General features: G+C 51.3%; 1 long non-coding RNA gene across 1 annotated transcript in view; it reads left to right on the top strand.

Annotated features, from left to right (window-relative positions):
- Positions 1-1,703: 1,703 nt before the first annotated feature.
- The window catches only part of LOC149128107 (uncharacterized), a 46,746-nt gene continuing 23,548 nt past the window's right edge, over positions 1,704-24,901 (top strand). Inside the window, exon 1 of the long non-coding RNA XR_016230368.1 lies at positions 1,704-2,596. This is a non-coding gene — a long non-coding RNA (uncharacterized LOC149128107). The remainder of the gene's footprint in view (positions 2,597-24,901) is intronic.

Genomic DNA, 24,901 nt, shown 5'->3' with positions numbered 1-24,901 from the left:
CCTCGCGTGGCGCTGGGACAGATGATAGGGAATCAGGGCTGTGCCGGGAAACTTGAGACGTGTAGTCAGGTCCATGCACACAGAAGTCACTCTGCACGTGCTGTGTTCTTCAAAACTGTCTCAGCATGAAGCGAGGGAGGGAGGAAGAGAAACTACATGTTCTAGAATCCTGGAGCTGACACTGGCTCTTTCCGCCTGCCTCCACTGCCTTTGGAGACACCTCTGACCCGTTCCCAGCCCCTCTGGTTAGGCTGGGGCAGATCTCATGATCTCCCTCACTGCACTCCCCGCTGCCTGCCACGGGGCAGCCGGGACCCGGCATGGTCTCAGAGCTTTGTGCCACTTGGCTTCAGGGACTGGCTTAGCCCAGAGAGACTCAGTCCTGGGACTTTGGGTGGGTCCTCTGTGAAGGTGCAGCTGTCACTCATTGGGGGTCACCAGATCCGGAGGTGATACCTGAGTGTAGGGCTCAGAGCTGGCCTGTTCCAACTCTGTCAACGTGGAAGTAGGACCGAGGGACCAAGGGAGGGAGAGATGCATGGAGTCCTGATAGGATCCTTTGCGTGCTTGGATTTTTTTTTTTTTCTTTTGGTTATGTGAGTCCTCAAATATCTTTAAAAAAATAAAAAAACAAAAAAACCCTAACCACTCATTTAAAGTGAACAAACCAGTGCCATTTAGTACATCTGTAATGTCGCACAAACACCACCTCTAACTAGTTTCAAACACTTTCATCATCCAAAATAGAACACTGTACCCCTTGAACAATTACTCCCCATTCGCCCACCTCCAAGCCTGGCAACCCCAGCCTACTGTCTGTGACTTGGCCTGTTCTGACTATTTCACTGGAGTCTTCCTAGGTGGCCTTTTGTGGCTGGCTGCTTTCCATTAGCATAATGTTTTACAGGTTCTTGCACATTGTAGCAGCTGTCAGCACCTTGTAGGGCTGAAGGAAACATGTTGCACTGTGTGGACAGACCACACGCTGTTGATCCATTCATCTGTCTGATGGATGTTTGGGTTGTTTTCACCTCTTGGCTATTGTGAATAATGCCACTGTGAACATTCATGTACAAGTAATTGTTTGGACATCTGGTTTCAGTTCTTTTTAAAAATTTATTTCTTAGAGGGAGAGACCTTCCATCTACTGCTTCACTCCCCAAATGCCCAGGAGCCAGGAACCCGGTCCAGGTCTCCCGTGTGGGTGTCAGGGACCTTGACATCACCTCTGCCTCTCGGAGCGTGCATTAGCAGGAAGCAGGAAGTGGAAGTGGAGCTAAGATTTGAACCCTGGGACGAAGCTGTCCCAAGTGGTGCCTCAGCCACCGTGCCCAGTGCCTACCTATGTCTTCAATTCTTCTGGGTGGGCAGGTGCACCAAGGATTGGGCTGCTGGGTCACATGCTGACATGATGTGTAACTTTGTGAAGAACCGCCAGCCTCGTTTCCACAGCAACTAACACGAACTCCCTTTTTATTGATCGATTTGGACAGGATCTGCCCCATGCCGTGACTCTCCCCTATACCTCCGAATGTCCCTCACTGGTTTGGAGTTGTCCTTGTGTTGGCAACCACGATGGTGCAATCGTGATCACAGCTTGGGAGCCACACCCCAGAACAGAGGCACGTCTGGGCAGTGTGTGTCCATCATCCTGTCCGTGCCCTCCGCCTGGGCCGCCTCCCCCAGGGCAGTGCTGAGAGGTCACAGGCTGCTTTGTGAGGAATTTCAGGTAGGGTCAAGGCTGTAGGACAGTTTTCCTCTCCAGGGATTCAGACGTTTGGGGGCCAAGGTGGACAGGTAGCAGCCTCCTCCCTTACCCAGTGTGGACAGGGCACTTTGCTGCTGCGGTGTGAATGTTTGTGTCCCTCGACAATTCATGTGCTGAAACCCCAGTCCCCGACGTGGTGGTACTGAGGTGAGCACAGCATGAGGGTGGGGCCTCCTGAAAGGGATTAGCACCCCTATAACAGAGACCCCAGGGAGCTGCCTCAGCTCCCCCACCACGTGAGGACGGAGTGAGAAGTGTGTTCGGTGAGAAGGCCCTCACCAGGTACGGCACCTGCCAGTGCCTTCATCGCCGACTTCTCAGCTCCAGCTTTCAGTACTACTGTGTTACGGCAGCAGGATAGACGGAGACACAGGTGATCTGAGAGAGCTGAACGGGACTCGCACACTTGGCCTTCATCTACCACCTCCCTAGGATGTGACCTAAAGCAAGTCCCTTCGTCTCTCCGGGTCTCAGTTTCTCAAGTGTCCAACGAGGAGGCCTGCTCAATGAGCACCCCAATAGTCTCAGGTGCTGCCTCTGTCTGCACCCTGCACCCAAGCTTTCCCTCTCTCTGAATCTTTCTAAGGGTCTGAGGGTTTGCAGCTGGTCGGAGCCTCAGAGACAATCCGGACCACCTGCTCTGGCCCCGCCCCTGCTCTCGAAGCCTGCCTGCAGTTCTCATTGGCTGGCCCCGGCGTGGCATCTGGGGGCTGTGCCTGGTGGGTTCTTCTTATTAGCTCCAGCTTTCCGACACAGCTGCTACTGGGCAGGCAGTGGCCGCAGGAGATGCAGCAGAAGAAGGCTTGTTTCCGAGGGAAGGCGGAGCAGGTATGTGCCCTACAACCAGCCCTTAGTGACAGCCTGCTCCTGGGGCTGCCTGGGGGACGCAGCCTCCTGTTTAAATGCTAAGCCTAGATAGGCCAAGGTCATTGATACCATAAGGACCCCACATGCCCATTCCCAGGTGCCTTGGTTAGCTGGGCAGCATTTGGGGCATCCCTCTGACTTTCTTACACACTCACACACACTTGCACTGCTGCTGTGGCACCTACCTTCTCCCTACCCACCTGAGCATGCCTCTCTAATATTCTGTTCTAACTAAATGTTTGTACATAGCACATGTAAATGTACTTGGTATGCCAAAAAATGCTGTCATAGACCAAGGTGTTTTATTACTATTGCTTTTATTATTGCCTACTTCTTATAAATCCAAAAGATGAAAATGACAGTTTCCTAACTGAAGTTTCAAGATAAGTTTCAATACCTAAACATATTGAGTTTCCATATAAGAAATCTAATGCTATTGAAATGGTATATTTAAATTATTTATTTAGAGGGAGAGAGAGCTCCCAAGAGCTGGTTCACTCTCCAAATATCCACAAGAGCAGCCAGGCCTGGGCCAGCCTAAGCCAGGAGCTGGGTACTCAGTCTAGGTCTCCCCATGGGTGGCAGGGACCCAAGTACTTGAGCCATCACTGCTGCCTCCCAGGGTGCAGGTCAGCAGAAAGCTGGAATGGAGAATGGGGCCAGGTTTTGAACCCATGCACTCCAACATGGGATGCAGATGTTCCAAGTTGAGTGCCTGCCCTTTAATTGGTATTTTAATGATTTTATTTATTTATTTGAAAGGCAGAGTTACAGAGAGGCAAAGACAGAGACGGAGAAGTCTTCCATCAGCTGGTTCACTCCCAAAATGGCCACAACTGCTGGAGCTGGGCTGATCCAAAGCCAGGAGCCAAGAGCTTCTTCTAGGTCTCCATATGAGTGCAGGGGAACAAGGACTTGGGCCATCTTCTGCTTTCCCAGGCACATTAGCAGGGAGCTGGATCGGAAGTGGAGCAGCTGGGACTTGAACCAGTGCCCATGTGGGATGCCGGCACTGTAGGCTGTGGCTTTACCTGCCATGCCACAGCACCGGCCCCTGGATTGGTATTTTAAACATGACATGATAGAGGCCAATGCTTGGGTACCCCCTCTATAGGAATGGGACAGCTTGTGGTTTGAAGGACCTTCCAGTCAAGTCACTGACTCCTGCCTTCCCAAGGCCTTATTCAAGGATGGGTCTTGTGTGGGCCCTGGGACTCCAAGCCCTCTCTGTTGATAGCCCCAACAGGAGCCAAGGTTACCATGGCTACCGATGGGGCCAGAGCTCTTGACCACCCACATCCTGCCCCAAGAGAGTCTTGGTCATGAAGGGCAGTGGGGCTGGGGGTCAAGGCCTCTGTGGAGAGGACCAGGCAGTGGTGCTCCTGCTTCAGAAGCACCACAGTTGGCAAAGGGATGCGGGTACTGGGCGGGGCTGGGGTAGGGGCAGGGGGATGACCAAATGGCTCCTTGGCAGAAATCCCAGGGTCCGTGATCACAGCTCTGCAGGGCTGTAGCCTCTGAGGATTTTGTGCCCTGTGGTTTCTCCCTGCCCTGGGGCTTGTACCTCTCAAGCCACCTGCATCCTGGCAGCCAGTGCAGGGGATGAGATCCTCACAGAAGGTGGTGAGAGGCAGGCACACCTCCACAAAAAGGACTCCCCTTCACTTGACTGAGGGGTGGATGCTGGGTGGTGTGTGAGAAGGGAGGACAAGTGCAGGAGCCCCAGTATGATCCTCATGTGTCGGGCTCTCCAGACATCCTGCAGGCAGGCAGAGCAGGGCAGAGACACGGAGAAGGTGAGTCTTTGTGTCTGCATTAGGGGACGTCCACCCAACAATCCAGTCCAACCAGCAGCTTCCCCCATGGGCCATCACCACTCTGTCCCCCAGGCCAGGCTGTGCGCTGCTCTGTCCAAAGGGGAAAGGGCTAGCAGAACCTGTCACTCCCTTCCTCCCTCCCCAAGTTGCCCTTTGCCTGATCAGATTGACAGCTGCCTCTGTGGCCTACATCAGGAATTAAAAATGCCAGCTCAATAGAATTCTCTTTTGTGTCTGACTTACTCTCATTAGTAGGTTCGCCTTTGAATGTTAATGATCTGATTGGAGATGCTTATGGAAATGGAGAGGGTGTCATATTGAAGACCCCTCTCCTCTGCATTGTCTCTCTCCCCTGACAGAAGGGTCTTAGGTTGGCACCAGCCCCATTCCCTGAGGCCTGGAGCAGGTCGGGGTGCAGGCCCCTGGGTGTGTAGAAGTTTGGCGTGCTTGACTTCTGTCACAGCAGTGAAGGAGCGGCCGGGCGAGCAGGGGCAGGGGCAGGCTCACAGCTGTGCATTGTAATGTCGTGCAGTCTGGCTGCCTCGCTGCTCAGTGTTGGGAAAACACAGTGCTCTCCTGGGAAGAGTGTTTGGTATAAATGGAAGGTGTTATCATTGTGTGGCAACTGGGGGCCGTCCTGTGCTCAGCTCAGCTCAAGGCAGCAGCCAGAGCCCCAGCCGTGGGCTGCGGGACCTCAAGCAACCTGATTTCCTTTTTTTTTTTTTTTTAATTTTTAAAGATTTATTTATTTATTTGAAAGAGTTACACACAGAGAGAAGGAGAGGCAGAGAGAGAGAGAGGTCTTCCACCCACTGGTTCACTCCCCAAATAGCCACAACAGCCGGAGATACACTGATTCAAAGCCAAGAGCCAGGAGCTTCTTCCAGGTCTTCCACATGGGTGCAGGGGCCCAAGGACTTGGGCCATCTTCTACTGCTTTCCCAGGCCACAGCAGAGAGCGGGATTGGAAGTGGAGCAGCCAGGACTCAAACCAGCGCCCACTGCGGATGCTGGTACTGCAGGCGGTGGCTTTACCCACTACGCCACAGCGCCGGCTCCCTGATTTTCTTTTCTTGTCTGGGAGAAAGAGCCCTTCCTCCTTGGTGCTCTCCATCAGAGAAACCTGAGCAGACCTAGCACCTTCTCTGGGCCTCAGCCCCATCTCTGCTGGAAAAGCTGAGCCATGCCCATCCTCGGGGGGTACTCGATGGGATCCTGCCCATGCTGGTGAGCTACCTGGAAAGTGGGGTCACCACTCTCCATCCACAGACACTACCACACTCTTCACTGTTAAGCAGCGTGGTTGAGATATAATTTACAGAATACTCAGTTCACCCAGTTGAAGTGTATGATTCAATAGCATTTAGTTCACTCACAGATACAAAGGTATGTCAAAAAGCTTGTTGAAAAGTAGAATTAATAGCGGCCGGCGCCTTGGCTCACTAGGCTAATCCTCCGCCTAGCGGCGCCGGCACCCCAGGTTCTAGTCCCAGTCAGGGCGCCGGATTCTGTCCCAGTTGCCCCTCTTCCAGGCCAGCTCTCTGCTGTGGCCAGGGAGTGCAGTGGAGGATGGCCCAGGTGCTTGGGCCCTGCACCCCATGGGAGACCAGGAAAAGCACCTGGCTCCTGGCTCCTGCCATCGGATCAGCGCGGTTCGCCGGCCGCAGCGGAATTAATAGGTAAATATATTTTTGGTGCAAAAAATTTTTAAATCCATCTATATGAGGGTGTTCCCAAAAAGTTCATGGGAAATGAGTATTTTGAAAAAAACTGTGCATGAACTGCACATTTTTTGCACCAAAAATAAGCTTATTTTTTTGATTCCATTTTTCCACAAACTTCTGGAAGTCTCCTTATATGTGCAGCATTTACTACAATTTTAGAACAATTTTGTCACCCACTAAAGAAAGCCTTTATACCCCTTAGCCATCACCTCCCTAGCTCTCTGTTGCCAACCCCAGCCCTAAGCTACAGGTAATCTGCTTTCTGTCCTTACAGAGACTTATTCTGTAAATTTCTTATAAAAATGGAATCTACAATATGTGGCCTTGGCCACTGCTTTTTTTTTTTTTACAGGCAGAGTGGACAGTGAGAGAGAGAGACAGAGAGAAAGGTCTTCCTTTGCCGTTGGGTCACCCTCCAATGGCTGCAGCGGCCGGCGCGCTGCTGCTGCTGCTTTCCCAGGCCATAGCAGAGAGCTGGATCAGAAGTAAAGCAGCTGGGATTTGAACTGGCACCCCTATGGGATGCCGGCTCTGCAGGCAGCTGCTTTACCCATTATGCCACAGGGCTGGCCCCAAACTCTGACTTTCAAATAAATAAATAAATCTTTAAAAAAACGGGGGGGGGGGAGGGGACCCAACTACTTGAGCCAACACTGCTGTGTCCCAGGGTGTGCGTTAGGGGGAAGTTGGTGTCAGGAGCCAGAGCTGGAAACCAAACCTGGGTGCTCTGATAGGAGACACAGACACCTCAACTGGCTAAATGTTCACCTCTGGCCTTTTTTGCTTAGCATGTTTTCAAGGTTCATTCCTGTTTTGACATGCATGATTGGTAACCCATTCCTTTTTATGGCTAAATAATATTCATCTGTGTGGATATATGTAAATTGTTCATCATTTCACCTGTTGATGGACATTTGGGTTGTGTTTGGCTTTTATGAACAAGTGGTTATGTGGACGTATGTATTCATTGCCCTTGGGAATATGCCTAGGAGAGAAATTGCTGGATCTGGTGGTAATTCTGTGATTGATCATCTGAGGAGCTTCATCTTGTTCTTAACAACAGTATCAAACAACTGTTATCAGCTGTGGGCCCAGTAGGTGATCATTCAGGAAACACTTGGCTCTTCTTGTGTTCCAGGGACCGTTGTGGAAGCTGAGGAGACAGCGCCGTAGAGCTAAGTCAGCCACACTGCTTCACTGCTGTGAGCACTTTGGCTTCTAGCCTGAGTGGAGTGCCGGGAGCGTGGAGCTTTGTTTTTCTTCTCTGGGTTTATTGGGGTATAACTGACAAACTACACACATATACGGCATACGATTTCAGGAGTTTGGACACTGTGAAACCATCACCACCATCATGACAGCGAGCATCTTCCCCAGGAGTTCCCCTGTGCTCCTGTTCTGCTCGTGTCTCCTGCCCATGTCTGCCCTTCCTGAAGCCTCAGACAACCACTGACCGAAGTACAGGTTCATTTCAATTTTCTAGAATGGAGCCCTGTGTACTTTTCATAATGTGGCTTCTCAATCTGACGTCTATCCATGTCGTCGCTTGTGTTTGTAGTTCTTTCTCTTTATTCTTGAGTCGTAGTCCACGATGTGGATGTAGAACACAGTTTGTTTATCCATTCCTTAGTTGATGGGCAGGGGTTGTTTTTGTGCTGGATCACATGGTAGGTGTACGCTTAACTTTATAAGAAACTAACAAATTGTTTTCCATAGACTGTGTTACCGGAGAATGGCAGGGTTCTTGTCTCCACGCAAGAAAGAATTCAGGCGTGGGACAGAGAGTAGTGGGAGGTAAAATAGCAAGGTTTATTAGGGAAGGGGCATCTGTAAGGACAGATGGGTACCTTTCCAGACAGAGCCTGAGACTGAGAGGGTGCCCAGTCGCTCGGACTGGGGGGGGGGGCAGGAGTGAGGTTACATGGTTGAGTAGAGAGATTACACCTGCCCAGACCAGGCGGGCGGCTCAGCAGAGGGTCAGAGGACTGAGCGTGCAGTCTGGTTGAGGCCGGGGGGTTTTAAGGAGATGGGTCTTTGTCTTCACACATCTCCTCCCAAAAGAAAGGATTTTATGGCTGTAAATATTAAGAAGCTCCTACCTGAGTTTTCCCTTGAAGGTATCAGACAGGAGGAAGCCTAGCTGGCACCATCCTGGGTTCAGAGGAAGGGTGAGCAGGACCCCTAGAGAATGGGGATCCCGAGCAGGGTATTTGAAATGCAGATACTGGGCTGCATCTGGGAGATTATAGAAGATTTGTCAGGCAGAAGGGGCGGGGGACCTCCACCTGGCAGGTTATCAGGTAGAAGGGGGCAGGGCAGGATGCAAATGCCGGGCTGCCCCTGAAACATTATCGGGATGACTTTGAGATGTAGATGCATATGCTGGATATAGATGTCTTCTCTTTAGGCCTGTCATACACACATAAGCTCAAATCTAACTTCCTACCTAACAGCTGCACATTTTAACTTTTTAAAGATTTATTGTAGGCCGGCGCCGTGGCTCAATAGGTTAATCCTCCGCCTTGCAGTGCCAGCACACCGGGTTCTAGTCCTGGTCGGGGCGCCGGATTCTGTCCCGGTTGCCCCTCTTCCAGACCAGCTCTCTGCTGTGGCCCAGGAGTGCAGTGGAGGATGACCCAAGTGCTTGGGCCCTGCACCCCATGGGAGACCAGGAGAAGCACCTGGCTCCGGCCTTCGGATCAGCGTGGTGCACCGGCCGCAGCACGCTGGCCACGGCGGTCATTGGAGGGTGAACCAACGGCGAAGGAAGACCTTTCTCTCTCTCTCTCTCTCACTGTCCACTCTGCCTGTCAAAAAAAAAAAAAAAAAAGATTTATTGTATTGTGGCTAGCATTGTGGCGCAGTAGGTTAAGCTGCCACCTGCAACACAGGCATTCCATAGGGGTGCCAGTTCAAGTCCCGGCTGCTCTGCTTCCAATCCAGCTCCCTGCTAATACACCTGGGAAAATAGGGGACAGCCCAAGTGCTTGGGCCCCTGAACTCGCATGAGATATCCAAATGAAGTTCCTGCATCCTGGCATTGGCCTGGCCTAAAACCACTGTTGCAACCATTTGGGGCATGAATCAGCAGATGGGAGAACTCTGTCATTCCCTCTCTCTCTGTAACTCTGCCTTTCAAATAAATAAATATTTTCTTAGATTTATATTACTTATTTGAAAGGCAGAGTATCAGAGAAAGAGATATAGATTGCCCATCCATTGAGTCACTCCCTGAATAGCAACAATCCTAGCCAAAATCAAGCCTGGAACTCCATCTGGGTCTCACACATGGGTGCAGGGGCCCAAGCACTAGGATCATCTCCCACTGCTTTCCCAGGTGCATTAGCAGGGAGCTGATCAGAAGTGGAGCAGCCAGAGCTTAAACCTGCGCTCTAATATGGGATGCTGGTGTTGTAAGTGGGGACTTAACCTGCTGTACCACAGCACCAGCCCGATTGTACCATCTTATGTGCCCTCCGGCAACATGTAAGAGCTTCAGTTGCTCTACATCCTTTTTAACATTTGGCATGGCCAGTCTTATTTTATTTAGAGACTTATTTATATATTTGAAAGGCAGAGGCAGAGAGAGAGATAGGTTTCCCATCTGCTAGCTCACTCCTCAAATGGCCAGCCAATCCGAATCCAGGAGCCAGAAGCTTCTTCTGGGTCTCCCACGCAGGTGCAGGGGTCCAAGGACTTGGACCATCCTGTACTGCTTGCCCAGGCCACAGCAGAGAGCTGGATCGGAAGTGGAACAGCCAGGACTCAAACTGTGCCTATATGGGATTCTAGCACTACAAGTGACAGATTTACCCACTATTTTTTAAATTTTTTAAATTTTTAAAATTTCAGTCATTCTAGTAAGGTATGCAGTGGTAGCTCATTGAGATTCTAACTTGCATTTCTCATTGACTAGTGAAGTTGCATCTTTTCATATGTTTATTGGCCATCTGTTTATCTTCCCTGAAGAAGTGTTTGTTTACATCCTTTGCCCATTTAAAAAATTATGTTGCTTGTTTTCTTATTGAGTTTTGAGAGTTCATTATTAAAAGAACTGTTTTTCTATACTTTGAATACTCTGACACCCGATATATGGGTTTTCCCTTCTATGCCTTTCTCTAATTCTCTGCAGACACCAACTGCTGTCCTACATTTTAACTCAGTTCTGGCATTAACTATCTAGAATTAGTGCAGACCCCACGGGTTAAAGGCTCAGCACCATAAAAATGCCCCCCACTGCAGAGGCCAAGCACGAGTCGCAGTTGTCATCTATACCTCTGACCGATGAGCTGAGATTGGGGGGAGGGTCTCATGACCCCTTCCTTAAGTTTGATAATTTGCTGTACCAGCTCACAAAACTCAGGGAGACATTTGCTTATGTCTACTGGTTTATCACAGAGGATATTCGGAAGGCAAGGGGGAGGGGCACCGCCTTCCCAGCCCCTCCCGCTGTTCACCAACCCAGAGATGCTCCAGACACCACTTGAGTTCAGGGCTTTTATGGAGGTTCCGTTATATGGGCGTGATTGATGACATCATTGGCCACTGGTGACTGAACTCCTCTGCAGCCCTCACTCCCCAGAGGTTGCCATGAGGCTGAGAGCCACAACCCGCTAATCACAGGGTTGGTTCCTCTGGTGTCCAACCCCCTTCCTACAAGAGGCACCTCATTAGCATAACCTCAGGCAGGGTTGAAAGGGGCTTATTAGGAATAATAAAAGATGCTGTGATCACCCTTAGCACTCAGGAAGTTACAAGGGTTTTAGAAGCTCTATGCCAGAAACCAGGGGTGGAGACCACATAAATATTCCTTATTATGTCATAATTATATGCTCTAGATACAAGTCCTTTATCTGATATGTGATGTGCAGTCATTTTCTCCCAATCCGTGGCTTGTCTTTTCCTTCTCTAAGAAAGTCTTTCAGACGGCAGTTCTTATGACGGAGTTTCAATGAAGTCCAATTCATTTGTTTCTTTGGGTCATGCTTTTGGTATCGTACTGTTGCATTCACTCATCAGCTAAAATAGAACATAACAACCAGTGACAGTCACACATGAATTTATTGAAAATGAGAGGCAAGGCAACTGATTGGAACAGCAACCGATCAGGACAACACTCCCTTACAAGAGTGTGGCCCCCAACAGCGAGTTACACAGCTTTTTATAGCATTCTGTCCACTAGGGCTCACAATTTCAAACCCCTGGTATGCAGTGAACAATGAAAGAAGCCCAGAATATGGTTTCAGGATAACAGTTAATAATAACAAACCAAGGAACAATCAAACCCACATTCAGGTTGTGTCCTTTCTCAGTCCCTGGGAATTTGGGCCCCACATAGTTTCACAAGATACACTTTAGCCCTTAGCAAGCAAAGCTAATATGTACAGAAGCAAGAGATCTGCAATTAGCTTTTAGCCACACCCACTCTATTTTGATTTTGACTCTACAGTATCTAAGAAAATTTGGCCTAACCCAAGGCCACAAAGATTTGCTGCTTGTTTTCCTCTGTTTTATAGTTGTAGGTTATATATTTAAGTCTGTGGTTCATTTTGAGTTAGTCTTTATATACGGGGAGAGAGAAGGATTGAAGTTCATTCTTTTGTATTGACTATCCCGGTGTGACAGCACCATTTATTGAAGTCTTATTTCTCCTTTGCATCACCTTTGCACCTTTGAAATCACTTGTTCACGTACGTGTGGGTCTATTTCTGGATTCTCCATTCTGTTCCTTTGATTTATTTGTCAATAATAAACCAAGACAGGGCACCAATACCACCCTGTCTTGATTAACCTTACAATAAACTTGGAGTGAGGCAGTGTTCCTCCAACTTTGTTCTTTCTCAGTTGTTTTGGTTGTTCCATGTGAATTTGAGAAGCAGATTGTTACATTTTTATCCCAGTTTTGATCGGGATTGCATTGACATTGTTGGGAGAATTGATGTTCAGCAATACTGAGTCTGCGGAGCCACACACACACTGTCCCTGTCCATTAGTTTAGGTTTTCTTTAATTGCGCTCAAGGATGTTTGGTAGTTTCCAGATGCAGGATCTGTAGGATACCTGTGCTCCGACCCTTCCTAGCATGGAATGGTCACTTACTGGGAGAGTTACGGCCGGTTGCTGTAGCTGTCCTGTTGGATAGAGCAAGGACCCTCTCCTAGAGTTGCTTGCTGGGAATGCGGAGGTATCATCAGATACTGGGTACTCTCTGGGTACTGCCAGAGAGTACCAGAGAGTACCCTGTGGCCGCCAGCCAGGACTTGATGAAGACCTGCAAGAGCTCAGTGTCTTCCTCTAGCTCTGCAAGATGACCTGGTCGCCACGCCGTTGGCCTCCAAATACTTGCCGCTTTGTGCCCAACCTAAATCTACAAAAGCTAGGATGAGCCTGAGGGGGAGGAAAATACCTTTCCCTTGTCCATCACTAGGTCCATGACTGAGGCCTAACAAAAAAAAAAACCTCTATCTGGGTCGCCGCCCATGTGGGTGGCAGGAGCCTAAGCACTTGCACCATCATCTGCTGCTCCCCCCACCCCCAGTACATCAGCAGGAAGCTGGCTAGAAGACAAAATAGCCAGGAGGAGGAGGCACTTTAATATGGATATGGGCTTGCCAAGCAGGGGCTTAATCCTCTGCCCCAGTCCTTCCATTTAAAAACAACTATGATGAAATAAACAGAACTTAAAACTTACTATTTTGGCCATTTTAAAGTGAACAGTCCAGCAGTGTCAAGTGTATTCCCCATGTTGTGTGGCCATCCCCTTTACCTAGCTCTAAAACATTTTCGTCATTCCAAAAGGAAACCCTATACTCACCCCAGCACTAATCTGCTTTCTGTCTCTATGGGTTTGTCTGTTCTGGACATTTCTAAGAAGTGGAAGCGTACGACATGTGGCCTTTGTGTCTTGTTGCTTTCACTGCACCCTTTCGTTTCCCTGCTGCCATTTGAGACATGTCATCTGTGTTTTTTAAAATCACGTGGCACATATCAAAATAGTGCGAACCTCAGCAGTGTCGCTTGGACTGGAATCCAGGTGTTCTGATTCCCAGTGGCCAAGCGAATGCATTGTACTGCCCGCCCTGGTGCTCCTAGTGGGACCCCCACAGCCTTGTCAGCTGCACTTCACAAGGTCTGCCTTCTTGCTTTCCCTCCAGACCACTGCCACCCCGCCCACCCACAGCCGGGCACAGAGCTGGGCATGCGTGGCATTCACCAGTGCTGGTTGACGTGCCTGTGGCTGCCAGGGCATCTGGCCTCTGCCAGGTGAAAGGATCCACAGGCCAGGCTTGGGGCTGTGTCCTCTGTCCCAGCCGCATCCCTGCTCAGCCTTCCCCAGGTCAAGGCGCCGACATTGGAGCTTGGGAACCCTCCTGGGGTTAGAGCCCCCAGGACGGGGATTTTCTAACTGCAAGGGCCACTCCAGAGCAACTTGATTTTTCCTCTTCTCCCTTTTGCTTCCTCAACTTGAAGCAAAAGATGTCACTCAGACCTGAAGACTGATTAATTCTAAGTCTGGGGCTGGTGCTGATACAGACACAGCTGGCTCGATACAGAATTAACTGACCACCGAGGTCCTCTGCTGACTCAGCACCTGGGGGAACAAGTGACAAGCCCTAGGGCCTTCCAGAAAGCACTGCCCCACCCCCCACCCCAGCAAGGTTTTATCTTTCTGCTTTCCTACCTGGAAAGCAATTCTCAGCGACTCTTGCCAACCTATCTGTCTCTCTAAGCTGCAAAACAAATACATTTTTTTAAAAAAAATTATTTTGTTTATTTGAAAGGCAGAGTTAGAGAGAGAGGGTGGAAAAGAGAGATCTCCCATCCCCTGCTTCACTCTTCAAATGACGGCTCTCAAAGGCTGGAGCTGACCAGGCTGAAGCCAGGAGGCTGGAACCCCATCTGGGTCTCCCGTGTGGGTAACAGGGACCCAAGCACTTGGGTCATCTTCTGTTACTTTCCCAGGCACGTTGGCAAGGAGCTGGATTAGAACCAGAATGACTAGGACTTGAACCTGGCGCTCGTATGGGATGCCAGCATTGCAGGAGGCAGCTTTAACACACTGTGCCATGACGCTGGCCCCCACAGAGCATATTTTATTTTTCTGCTTTTTCCCCTGAGGGGACCTTCCCCATCAAGACAAATTTCTTGTCCCTACCTCGGCACCTGAATCCTGCCATCTGAGGGTCTTTTGGTGGCGCACGGCACTGCCCTCCTTATGCTCCTGTATGGTGGAATAGAGACAGTGCAGAAGGGGAGCTAGAAGGGCGCAAATAACAACACTGTCCTCGTCATGCTAACACGGTCTCCACCGAATCTGCCAGCTTCCTTCTCCCAACTGATCGCATGCCCTTTGTCCTTCCTAAGTAGACATTCCCGAGTCACCACTGCCCCTCGGGATGAATGAGTTTATCCAGGCCTTTCCGCGCGAGGGAGACCCAACTTGCCGGCCTGTTGCAGTTGCTGGGTGTCTGCATCTCAGGCTCTAGGCATGGATATGAGGTACATCCTTCGCCTGTGTCCCGTGTGCCCCTGTGCCCATGCAACATGCAGCCCTCAGACCTTGCTGTGTGTCGCTCCCCCTCTTCGTGGAGGAACGACACAGGACCCTGCGCTGTTCTTTTGTCTGCTCAGCCCTCCCCGGGTTTGCTGCTGGTTCTTCCCGGGTTGGCTACCGTCCCTTCCACCTCCGTGGAAGGGCGGTTCCCCCTGCCACATTCCCCACTTCCGCGGGGGAGTGGCACACCGTCGGCCGGCTCTCTCGGGGGCTGCACAGGTGTTCCCCTTAGATGTTCCCAGTGCATGTTGTCTCTCTCCTCCTTTATAGTCCTTTTCCACCAATCCCAACTCTGCTACCCACACGCCGAGTACGCTGCTCTCCTCCAATCAGGAGCAGGTCCTACAGTTTATTGGTTGAACTGGAGGCAGCTGAGCAGAAGCTGTTTCTCCCTTCTCAGCGCCATATTGTAGGAGAGCAGATGCATAGAATAAGTCTTAATTCCAGTAACTTAGTCTAGTCCGGGTTGCTCCCAGTTGCTCCCCACAGATCCCCCTTTCTTTTTTATTTTTGGCGTTGATACGCGCCTGTCTTCGGTGCCCTGTGGCACACTCTGCTCTGCTTGCTAGAGTTGCCCACAGGTGCTTACAAGTCCTATCAATCAGGCAAACCGAATCCGGGTCCTCTCTTCGCCATGTTGTGAGGAGGTTTTTAGGCGCTGACGCGTGCCTGTGTTCGGTGCCCTGCAGCACATGCTCTACTCTGCTAGAACTGCTTGCAGGTGCTTACAAGCCCTACCAATCAGGCAAACCGAATCCAAGCCTTCTCCTTGCCGTATTGTGGGGAGACTTATTGGTGTTGATAACGTGCCTGTCTTCGGTGACCTGCGGCGCATAAGCTGCTAGCCGCCCACAGGTGCTCACCACCTCCCCAATCAGGCAGACCGAATCCAAGCTCTCTCATTGCCGTGCGTGTTGTGGGGAGGCCTTATTTTTCTCTATTTCTCTATCTCCGGGCATTCCTATTTCTCCTATTTTACCTCTATCTACCAGCATTCCTATTTCTCTCATTTTACTTCTAAACTTCTGTTTCTCTTATCTCCGCGGCTTCCCGGCGCCCGCCCCGAGGCTGCTTCTCGGCGGCTTCCCGGCTCTGAGCCGCTTCAGCCCGTGCTTCTCTCATCTGCGCGGCTTCCTGGCGCCCGCCCTGCAGCGGGCTCCCGGCTCTGCGCGGCTCGGCTTCGCGGGCACACTCCGCGGTCTCCACGCCCTTCGCGCCCACACCACGGCCTCGCGCCAGCCCCTCGTTTCCTATCTATTCACGCCCCGTGCTCTCTCTGCACGCGGCGGCTTCCGCGAATCACACAGCGTAGCTTACGTTTCTGCCACCACCGGCATTCAGTCCAAGTTCCCCGGACTAACCTGGCGAATTCCAACCTGGCGGCCCACGTCTCTGCCTCTGGTTCCAGATTTTCACCTTTTGCTCCCCGGGCTGACTTGAAGAATTCCAAGCTGGCTTACGTCTCCGCCTCGGCCTGCACTCGCGGCTTCATCCTCCCTAACATTTTTCTCTCCCTGGTATGTTTCCCTAAGTTTTCTTCCAACAATATTCCTCCCTCATTTCTCCTGGCCTCTCCCCACAGTCCGTATCCAAGTCTAAGTTTCTTATAGGTTTCACTTTCACTTTCAACCTGCAGTCCGTATCTGAGTCTAAGTTTCTTCTTGCTTTCACTTTAAATCCTAACTTCTTTCCCACAGTCTGTATCCAAGTCTATGCCTAGGCTTTCGATAGCTTCTTCCGGCACCTTTTCTGTCCGGCTTTTCCCTAGGCTCTTTGCTAGTCTCTCTCTCCGGTATTTTCCACTTCTTCACGTTTCTTCCCTCCTAAGTTTCCTATCTGAGTCACGGCACCATTATGTTGCTCCCCCTCTTCGTGGAGGAACGACACAGGACCCTGCGCTGTTCTTTCATCTGCTCGGCCCTCCCCGGGTTTGCTGCTGGTTCTTCCCGGGTTGGCTACCGTCCCTTCCACCTCCGTGGAAGGGCGGTTCCCCCTGCCACATTCCCCACTTCCGCGGGGGAGTGGCACACCGTCGGCCGGCTCTCTCGGGGGCTGCACAGGTGTTCCCCTTAGATGTTCCCAGTGCATGTTGTCTCTCTCCTCCTTTATAGTCCTTTTCCACCAATCCCAACTCTGCTACCCACACGCCGAGTACGCTGCTCTCCTCCAATCAGGAGCAGGTCCTACAGTTTATTGGTTGAACTGGAGGCAGCTGAGCAGAAGCTGTTTCTCCCTTCTCAGCGCCATATTGTAGGAGAGCAGATGCATAGAATAAGTCTTAATTCCAGTAACTTAGTCTAGTCCGGGTTGCTCCAAGTTGCTCCCCACAGCTGTGTGGTGGCCGGCACTGGGTGTTGGGAGCTGTGTGAGTGCATGGCTCCCAAGTTCTGTGTTGGCTTGCGGTCTCCATGCCCCCAGCCCCTCCCTGAAGCTTCTCGAGACCTGGATAAAGTGCTGAGCATCCCCCTCCTTGCCATCAGGCCCTGAGTGTGGCCTCACTGAGATGCGTGAGTTTCTTTCCTGCCCATGACCCCAATTGTTAGGCTGTTAAAAATAGGCTTGATGCTACAAGTCATCTCTGTGCTTTTTGTCTGTCATTGAAGTGACCTCAAGGGGAGCCAGCCAGACAGGAGGGGATGCTCAGAATCCAATTGGATTTAAATATATTCAAGAGGTGTGGCCCAGCCAGATTGGAGGAGCATGAAAAGAATTCAGAACAGCATTAAGCAGTCCATGGAGGAGTTTCAATGTAGTGAGGAAGGATTTGGGGGGTGGGGCAATTGTGCAAATTCAAATCACACCTGATCGTGAGGGAGGGCTTGGAAAGCATTCGGGCAGCCACACTCCAGGGTCCAGGCCGAGCCACACCTTTGGAGCCTTTGGAGGATCCAGATGGGAATTGCGAAGTTTTGTCGTATTTTAAAAATAAATATATATTATTATTTTATTATTTGAGAGGCAGAGGGAAACAGACGAATAGCTCCCACCTGCCGCTTCACTTTCCAAATGCTTGCAAAAGCTGGAGTTAGGGCTCAAGCCAGAGCCAGGAGCTGGGAACTCAATCCAGGTCTCTCAGATGGTGACAGGTACCCAGTTACTTGAGCCATTGCCATTGCCACCCAGGGTTTTCTTTGGCGTGAAGCTAGGGTCAGGGGCCAGCACCAGGAATCAAACACAGGTGTACCATGTGGGACACAGGTGTCATAACTGCCAGGTTAAACATCCGCTCTCAGAATCCCGAAGTTTAAGCAGAGCGTCTGTACAGTTGGGTTCAAGTTCCCTTACTACTATGAGAACTCTCTAGTTGTCTATAGCTCCAGATCTCATGATCTTGCCAAGAAACAGGGTCCAGGGGCCTCCTCAGCCCAGCAAGAATGTCACCTTGTTGCTGACCCCAATCCCTTAGGGCAGTAAGAATATTGTTCTCCTAGTGAGTTAGAGATAGTTTTTAAGATTTACTTATTTATTTGAAAAGTGTAGTTACAAAGAGGGAGAGGAAGACTCAGAGTGAGAGAAGTCTTCCATCTGCTGATTCACTCCCTAAAAGGCTGTAATGGCCTGGGCTGAGCCAGAAGAAACCAGAAGCCGAGATCTTCATCTGGGTGTCCCATGTGGGCTGAGGGTCCCAAGCACTTGGGCCATCTTCAGCTGCTTTCCCAGCCCATTAATAGGAAGCTGGATCAGAAATGGAGCAGCCAAGACTCCAACCAGTGTCCATATGGGATGCTGGTGCCACAAACTTAACCCACTATGCCACAGCGCTGGCCCCTGAGTTAGAGATTTTAATGCAGGGAAGGTTTAGGATTAACTATGGGCATGAAAAAAGGAAGTCAAAATCATGGTATTACTAGTTGTTACTTGTCTTAATGCGTTTTAGGAATAATCTTGTATGTATTTTTTAAGTGCTGGTTTAGAATGATATATAGATTAGCCTTGTGAGCCCATCTTTCCTGCCTTCCCCCAATACCAGCATGAACTTTGTTCTTTATATCTAGCAAAACTGGGGCCTGCCCAGTTTTCCGGGGAGGGGAGTGAAGCCTCATTTCTCCACAGGGAGTGACGAGGTCTGGGAGAGCAGTGTGACTGGGTGCTGCTGTGGCCCTCCGCAGCCCCATGCTCCCCGACAGTCTCCCTGTGGCCCTCCCGGTTTGTTCTGACCCTCTTCTCCTGGCCTCCAGTGGCCACCCAGACCCAGAGCCCCACCTATAAGGCTTTATTAGGGTAGCACTCTGCTTCCAGGCACCTAGATCTATGCCAGGTATCTAGTACTGCACAGTAAGCTACTGCCAAACATACTGCCTTAAAACAACAACAATATGAATTTTTCTCAAGAGTCTGCAACTTGGGCAGGATTGGCAGGAATTGCTCATCCCAGCTCCACTTTGTGTCTGATGGAGCAGCTTGAAGGATGGGGCCTCGCATCCTCGGGAGTTTCAGTCTTTCACTTGTCTGGGACTTGAAGGAGCCTGTGGGCTGGGAACTGACCTGGGGCTCTCAGCCAGAAAAATCTCTGTGGGCCTGGGCTTCCTAATAATGTGGAGGCTGTGGTCGGAGGTCACGCGTCCTGAGTGACTGAGACGGCAGGTGGGAGCAGTGTCTCCTCTTGCGGTGTGGCCTCATAAGCCCTACAGCATCACTTGCATCACTTGCTGCAGTGACGTGGTCATGAAGGCCCACCCAGCTGCAAGGGGGTGAGGGTGGGGGTGGGATAAGCTCCACTTCTTGGTAAGGAAGCAACAATGTCTGAAGAACAGGGGGGACCAGAGATACTGCAGGGGCTGTTTTTGTTTGTGATTTGAGACACAGATGGGGCAGGGGGTAGGCGACAAAGACAAAGAGAGCTCCCACCCACTGGTTCATTCCCCAGATGCCCACAGCAGCCTAGAGCTGGGAACCATCCAGTTTCCCTAAGTGTGTGGCAGGACCCAATCACCTGAGCCCTCCCTGCTGCCTCGCAGAGTCTACATTAGCAGGAACACTGGAGTGAGGAGTACAGCCAGATCTTTTAAAGATTTATTCATTTATTTATTTGAAAGGCAGATTACAGAGAGAGAGAGATCTTCCATCTACTGGTTGACTCCCCAAATGGCTGCAATGTCCAGAGGTGTTCCAATTGGAAGCCAGGATCTAGGAGCTTCTTCCCAGGTAGGTGCAGGGACCCAAGCACTTGGACCATCCTCTACCACTTTCCCAGGTACATTAGCAGGAAGCTAGATTGGAAGTGGAGCAGCAGGGACTCTTACTGGTACCCATATGGGAAGCTGGCACTGCAGGTGGAGGTTTTACCTGCTATGCCACTGTGCCAGCCCCTGGATCCAGATCTGAATATCCACCCTTGTGCTATGCTTCTGCATTGGTCTGTTATTGGCTGTGTGATAACAGCCATCCCTGGGGTAGGGGTGGGGAGAGATTGCATTTGGGAAAACCATCCCTAGTAGCTCGAAGGTTCTCTCCCGTAAGCCGTTGGTGTGAGGTGTTCGCCATGAACAAGGGATGCTCGGAGACACTCCAGGGTGGGCCTCGGGCTGATGGAAAAGCATTAGCAGTGCCCATACACAACAGCAACCCAAACCACTGCTGGGCCAGAAGTCAGGGCAGGCTATGTCCCTGTTCCTTACCTTCCTCGATATGGCCAGAAAAGGGAGAACCTGGCATCTCGGTCATCCAGGGGACATGAAGTGACAGCAAAACGTGGCTCCAAGGTCATTGGGAGCCCCAGTGTAACTGAGAGCCAGCCTGACCTGGGGTGTTCGGGTTCTCCCCCTCTCCAGTCCTTGCAGGCTGTGAGCACTGAAGGGAGGGATGGCGGCTCTCCCCTCTAGCAGCCATGACTCAGCCAGGACTGGTTTGGCGCCAACATAGAAAGCTCTGCTTTTCTTTTTACCTATGGCCCTATACGCATGCAAAATTAGCAGGGCTTTGCCTGCTGCACTAATTGTTCGGTGAATAAAGCTATCGAGATACATTGGAAGATCTTTATTGGGTCACTAGGACTGTAGCGCTTTGGGTGTGGTGAGCTCGCTTCCCAGAGAAACAACAGGAGAGGTCTTTTTTCAAAGAATGAGCAGAGGAGGGAAGGCGGGCCCCAAGGAGCTGTTAATGTCTGTCCGAATGTCTTCTGCATGTGTTAAGACGGTGCCACAGAATAGAGTTTTTCTTTATGTGACGATGTTTTTTACTCCATGCAAACCCAGGAGTCTTTCTCTTACACAGCCTCACAGACAGCTCACAGTCTAGCTCTGAGGACGGAAGACTCAGGAGGGGGTTCCAGGCAGGCAGGGGTGAGAGGCCATTCCTGGACAGAACAGACTCAGTGCTCTGAGAAGTGGCCTCTGAAGGTGTCCGCTGCATCCTGTGTGGGTGGTTTTTTTAACTAATTAATTTTTTTGTTGGTTTGAAAGGCAGTGTTACAGAAAGAAGGAGAGACAGAGAGAGAGAGAGAGAGAGAGAGAGAGATCTTCTGTCCACTGGTCCACTCCCCTAAATGGCTGCAACAGCCGGGTCTAGACCAGGCTGATTCCAGGAGCCTAGAATTCCATCTTGGTCTCCTGCGTGGGTGTAGTTGCCCAAGCACTTGGGCCATCTTTTGCTGCTTTCCCAGGAGCATTATCAGGGAGCTGGATTGGAAGTGGAGTAGTTGGGACTCAAACTAGTGTCCGTATGGGATGCTGGCACTGCATGTGGCAGCTTAACCCGCTGTGCCACAATGCTGGTCCCTGGCTTCAATTCTGACATCATGGGAAGACAAGTCTGCAAACTGCCTCAGTTTCCCCAATGCAACAGTGATAAGACAGATCTGAAGAGCCAGGAGCACTTGGAGGTTGGCTGTGCCACTTGTGCTTGGTGTGCTTGGCTGTCCAGCAGGTGAGCCAGGCCTGGTGGTTTCCTTCCAGGACTGTGCAGGGCGATGGCACTCAGGTGGTGTCTCTGTAGACTCTCAGGCTTGCTGCTGTGACCTCTGTGGCTGGATACAGTCTGTTTCTCTTCTAAATCAAGCCTCTCTTCCTTGTCTATCTCAGAGTCTTTAGTGGAGAAAAGTTTTAATATGCAAAGTGCCTTCCCTGGGGAGATTGCACATCTAATTCCAGGCCTCTGTCTCCTTGGAAAAGCTATGAAGACATCCACACTGTGAGAGAAAGTTGCAAAAGCCCAGCACCTGTCTCAGCAGCACCAAAGGAGCAGGATGCTGGGGAGTGCAGTTGGCTTCCACTGGACCCCAACGTTGTATTTAGCCCTTCTTTCCTCTTCTTCTTTGGTGGATGTTCTAGGCTCTGTTGCTACCACTGTCTTCTCAGGCAAAGGGAAATTCAGCAGATCTGGAGATGCAAACCCCAGGGCTGAGCCCCAGAGTCTCCCTTCCTAGTGTAGGAGTTGGAGTCCCTAGCTTGCTAAGTGCCGGTTTCTCTTCTGTACTCTGGCTTGTTTGCTTGCCTGCTGTATAGGCCTCATCTTGGGCCATGAAGGAGGCAGGCTGGGTCCTTGAGAACAGAGAAAGTAAGCTCCCCTGAAATTTATGGCCTCCTGCCCCCCACCAGCTCCCCTGGAATTTATGGCCCGATGCTTCCCGCCAGTTCCTCCCCATGCCATCTGCTTTGTGTGGCCTTCCCGCCACATAACGTATATAGTCTTTATGTTTAAATGAACCAATGAACACGTTAGGTCCCAATACCCTGCCATATATAGAATAAGAAGGTAACCTACGTAGGAGATGACCTGCACCCTTCTAAGTGTGAGGCTATAAAAACCTCTCTTATGCAAATAAGAGGGCCTTTTGCCTGTGCACTGCTAAAGGGCTGTGTGCGGGTAGGGGGTCCCAGCTGGCTGGTAACAAATAAACCTCTGCTTTTGCATCCGCGACTATGCCTTGTGCATTGATTGGGAAATTTGGACTCAACACTAGGTGCGGGACTGGGCAAATCCCTCGGCCTCTCTCCCCTTTCTTTCTGGCTTGAGATAGACCAGATGAGTTGGCCGAGACAAGGGCTTTGGTCTGTCCAATAGACAAGGTCGTAAGAGGCACCAGCTCAGCACAAGGCTTTGAGTTCCCTGTCCCAGGACATTGCCTGGAGCAGGCGCCGAGTCCCCTGCAAGACCCTGAAGGCAGACTAGAGGGTTCCCAGCCCCACTCCCTCAATGGCTGCCCCGGGCTTGCAGCATCCCAGAGTGGTGCCACCGAGTGAGGCCTGTCTGCAGGTGCAGTGACACCTGGAACTGGCCACTGGTACAGGACACAGAGGGTGGCTTCTGCAATTAATGGGGACCTCAAGGGAGCAAGCATTGGAATGAAACCCCCGCGTTACGCTCGGGGATGGGATGTGTTCAGAGAACTAAAATCTGGGGCTGGTTTGACCTGAGCACCTCCCTGTACCGCTGTCCTGAGCTGCCACCGCGAGGCCTGCTGTCATTCAGTCACCTCATCTTTGATGTCGGCGGGAATCACTCGGCCTTTCCTTTGGGTGTTTACTTCCCCAGTGCAGACAAGAACTGCCAGCCGTGGGTGGAGGTCTCTCAGCCCTCAACTAGCAGATTGGGGAAGGTCTTTAGGGGCAGGAGGGGCCCCCCCACAATGTCCCTGACATTCTTCCCTTCTCCGTGGGATCAGGCTGGCCTTGGAGAACCCTGGGATCTGGGCTTGAGACCTCTGGACGGAAGCAAGTGCAGAGAGGTGTTGCCCCCTCCACCCGCAGCCAGCACCTGGGGCTCACTCGCCACCTCTAAACCCCACATCTGAAGCCAAGCTGGGTGTTTCAGTTTTCTGATCAAAGGGGCACTTCCACTAGAAAGAGGCCCCATCAGGGTCAAAGGCCTTTGGGTAAGGGTCCAGACCCAGAGGTAGCCTCATGTGGTGGGGACTTCAGGGGCTGGGAAGGACGCACCCCCTCCCATGACCACCCAGCTTAAAATAAAGTTGGGGAAAGAGGGGCTGGTTAATAGCGGGAGTGCGGTTGGAGCGGAATTTGGAGTGACTGCAGCACAGGAGGGGCACTGCGGCTGACGGCGATTAGTCTCGTATTTCAGAACAGCTAGGAGAGAGGATGTAGAATGTTCCCAGTGCAAATGATAGATGTTGGAGATGGCGGAAATGCCAGCTCCCCTGGTCTGATCATCGGTGCTATGTACACGGGCAGAAACAATCACACTCAGCCCCACAGATAGGCTTATTCCTACGTGCCATTAAAGATAAAAGATTCTACAATTAGTTCTAATTCAATCCTTGGCCCGTGGCTCCAATGCTCCAATGCCACAGTGCTTTTGGTGACCGGCAATCCACCTCCCAGGGTGAGTGGGTCTCAGACCCTATTTGTAGACATTTTTGGTTGGAACAAGGCAGTAGGACCTGAAGGCTGTTGAAAGGCAGGGCTAAGGAGGGTGGAAAGCTAGGTACCAGGAAGAATGAGACACTGAGGTGTGCTTTCTCATGTTGCTCTCACCGTGGCTGCTCGTAGCCCCTTTGTATAGATGACAAAACTGAGGCACAGGTGAGCAATTTACCTAACGCCGGTCAGCCAGTGGCAGACACAGCTGAGACACAGGTCTTCTGGGCTCGAAGCAGTGGACCACTGATTCCCTGTCCTCAGGGACAACAAGAAGGCAGGTGTATGTTTCAGAGGGGAAGAGTGGGGCCAGGACAGCAGGTGAACATTATGAGGCTGTGGCATCCTAGTGGGCAGCCCCCCCGGCTGCTGGCACGGCTGCTCCAAATCCACCACCACCACCCCCAAAGGCCACCAGTGTGCTTGGAGATGAGAAGGCAAGGAACCTGCAGCAGCGGTTCTCGATCTCGGCTCTCTTTAAGTGGTGCATTGAAATACTGCTGAGTCACATCCCCAGAACCTGACTCAGCAGGTCCGGGAGGGGAGGGAGGGAGGGAGGGATGAGATCTGCAGCTAAACAGTTTCCCCCACGATGCGGATGCCGCTGGCCTGGCCCCCCAGCCAGGGCAGGTCTCCAGGGGGTTCTCCCTGTGGAAGGCGGGCTCTGCACCTGTAAACCAGCAGGCGCTTACCAGATGGGGGTGAGGTGAGGCTGTGTTGATTGAGACCCAAAAGTAAATCAATGGCTTGAAGAAGGTCCTGGTGTCTCCCTTCTGTGACGGGCAAAGTCCATAGGTGGCCACGTGCAGTGGGTGCTGTGGTGCACCCTCCAGGCCTTCTCTTCACCCACCCCCGCCA

This window comes from Oryctolagus cuniculus, chromosome 2, assembly GCF_051225735.1.
Source record: "Oryctolagus cuniculus isolate XC-2025 breed Fujian yellow rabbit chromosome 2, ASM5122573v1, whole genome shotgun sequence".
NCBI lineage: Eukaryota > Metazoa > Chordata > Mammalia > Lagomorpha > Leporidae > Oryctolagus > Oryctolagus cuniculus.
Note: the sequence above shows the minus strand (reverse complement) of the source record. Positions and strands in the feature narration are given on the sequence as shown.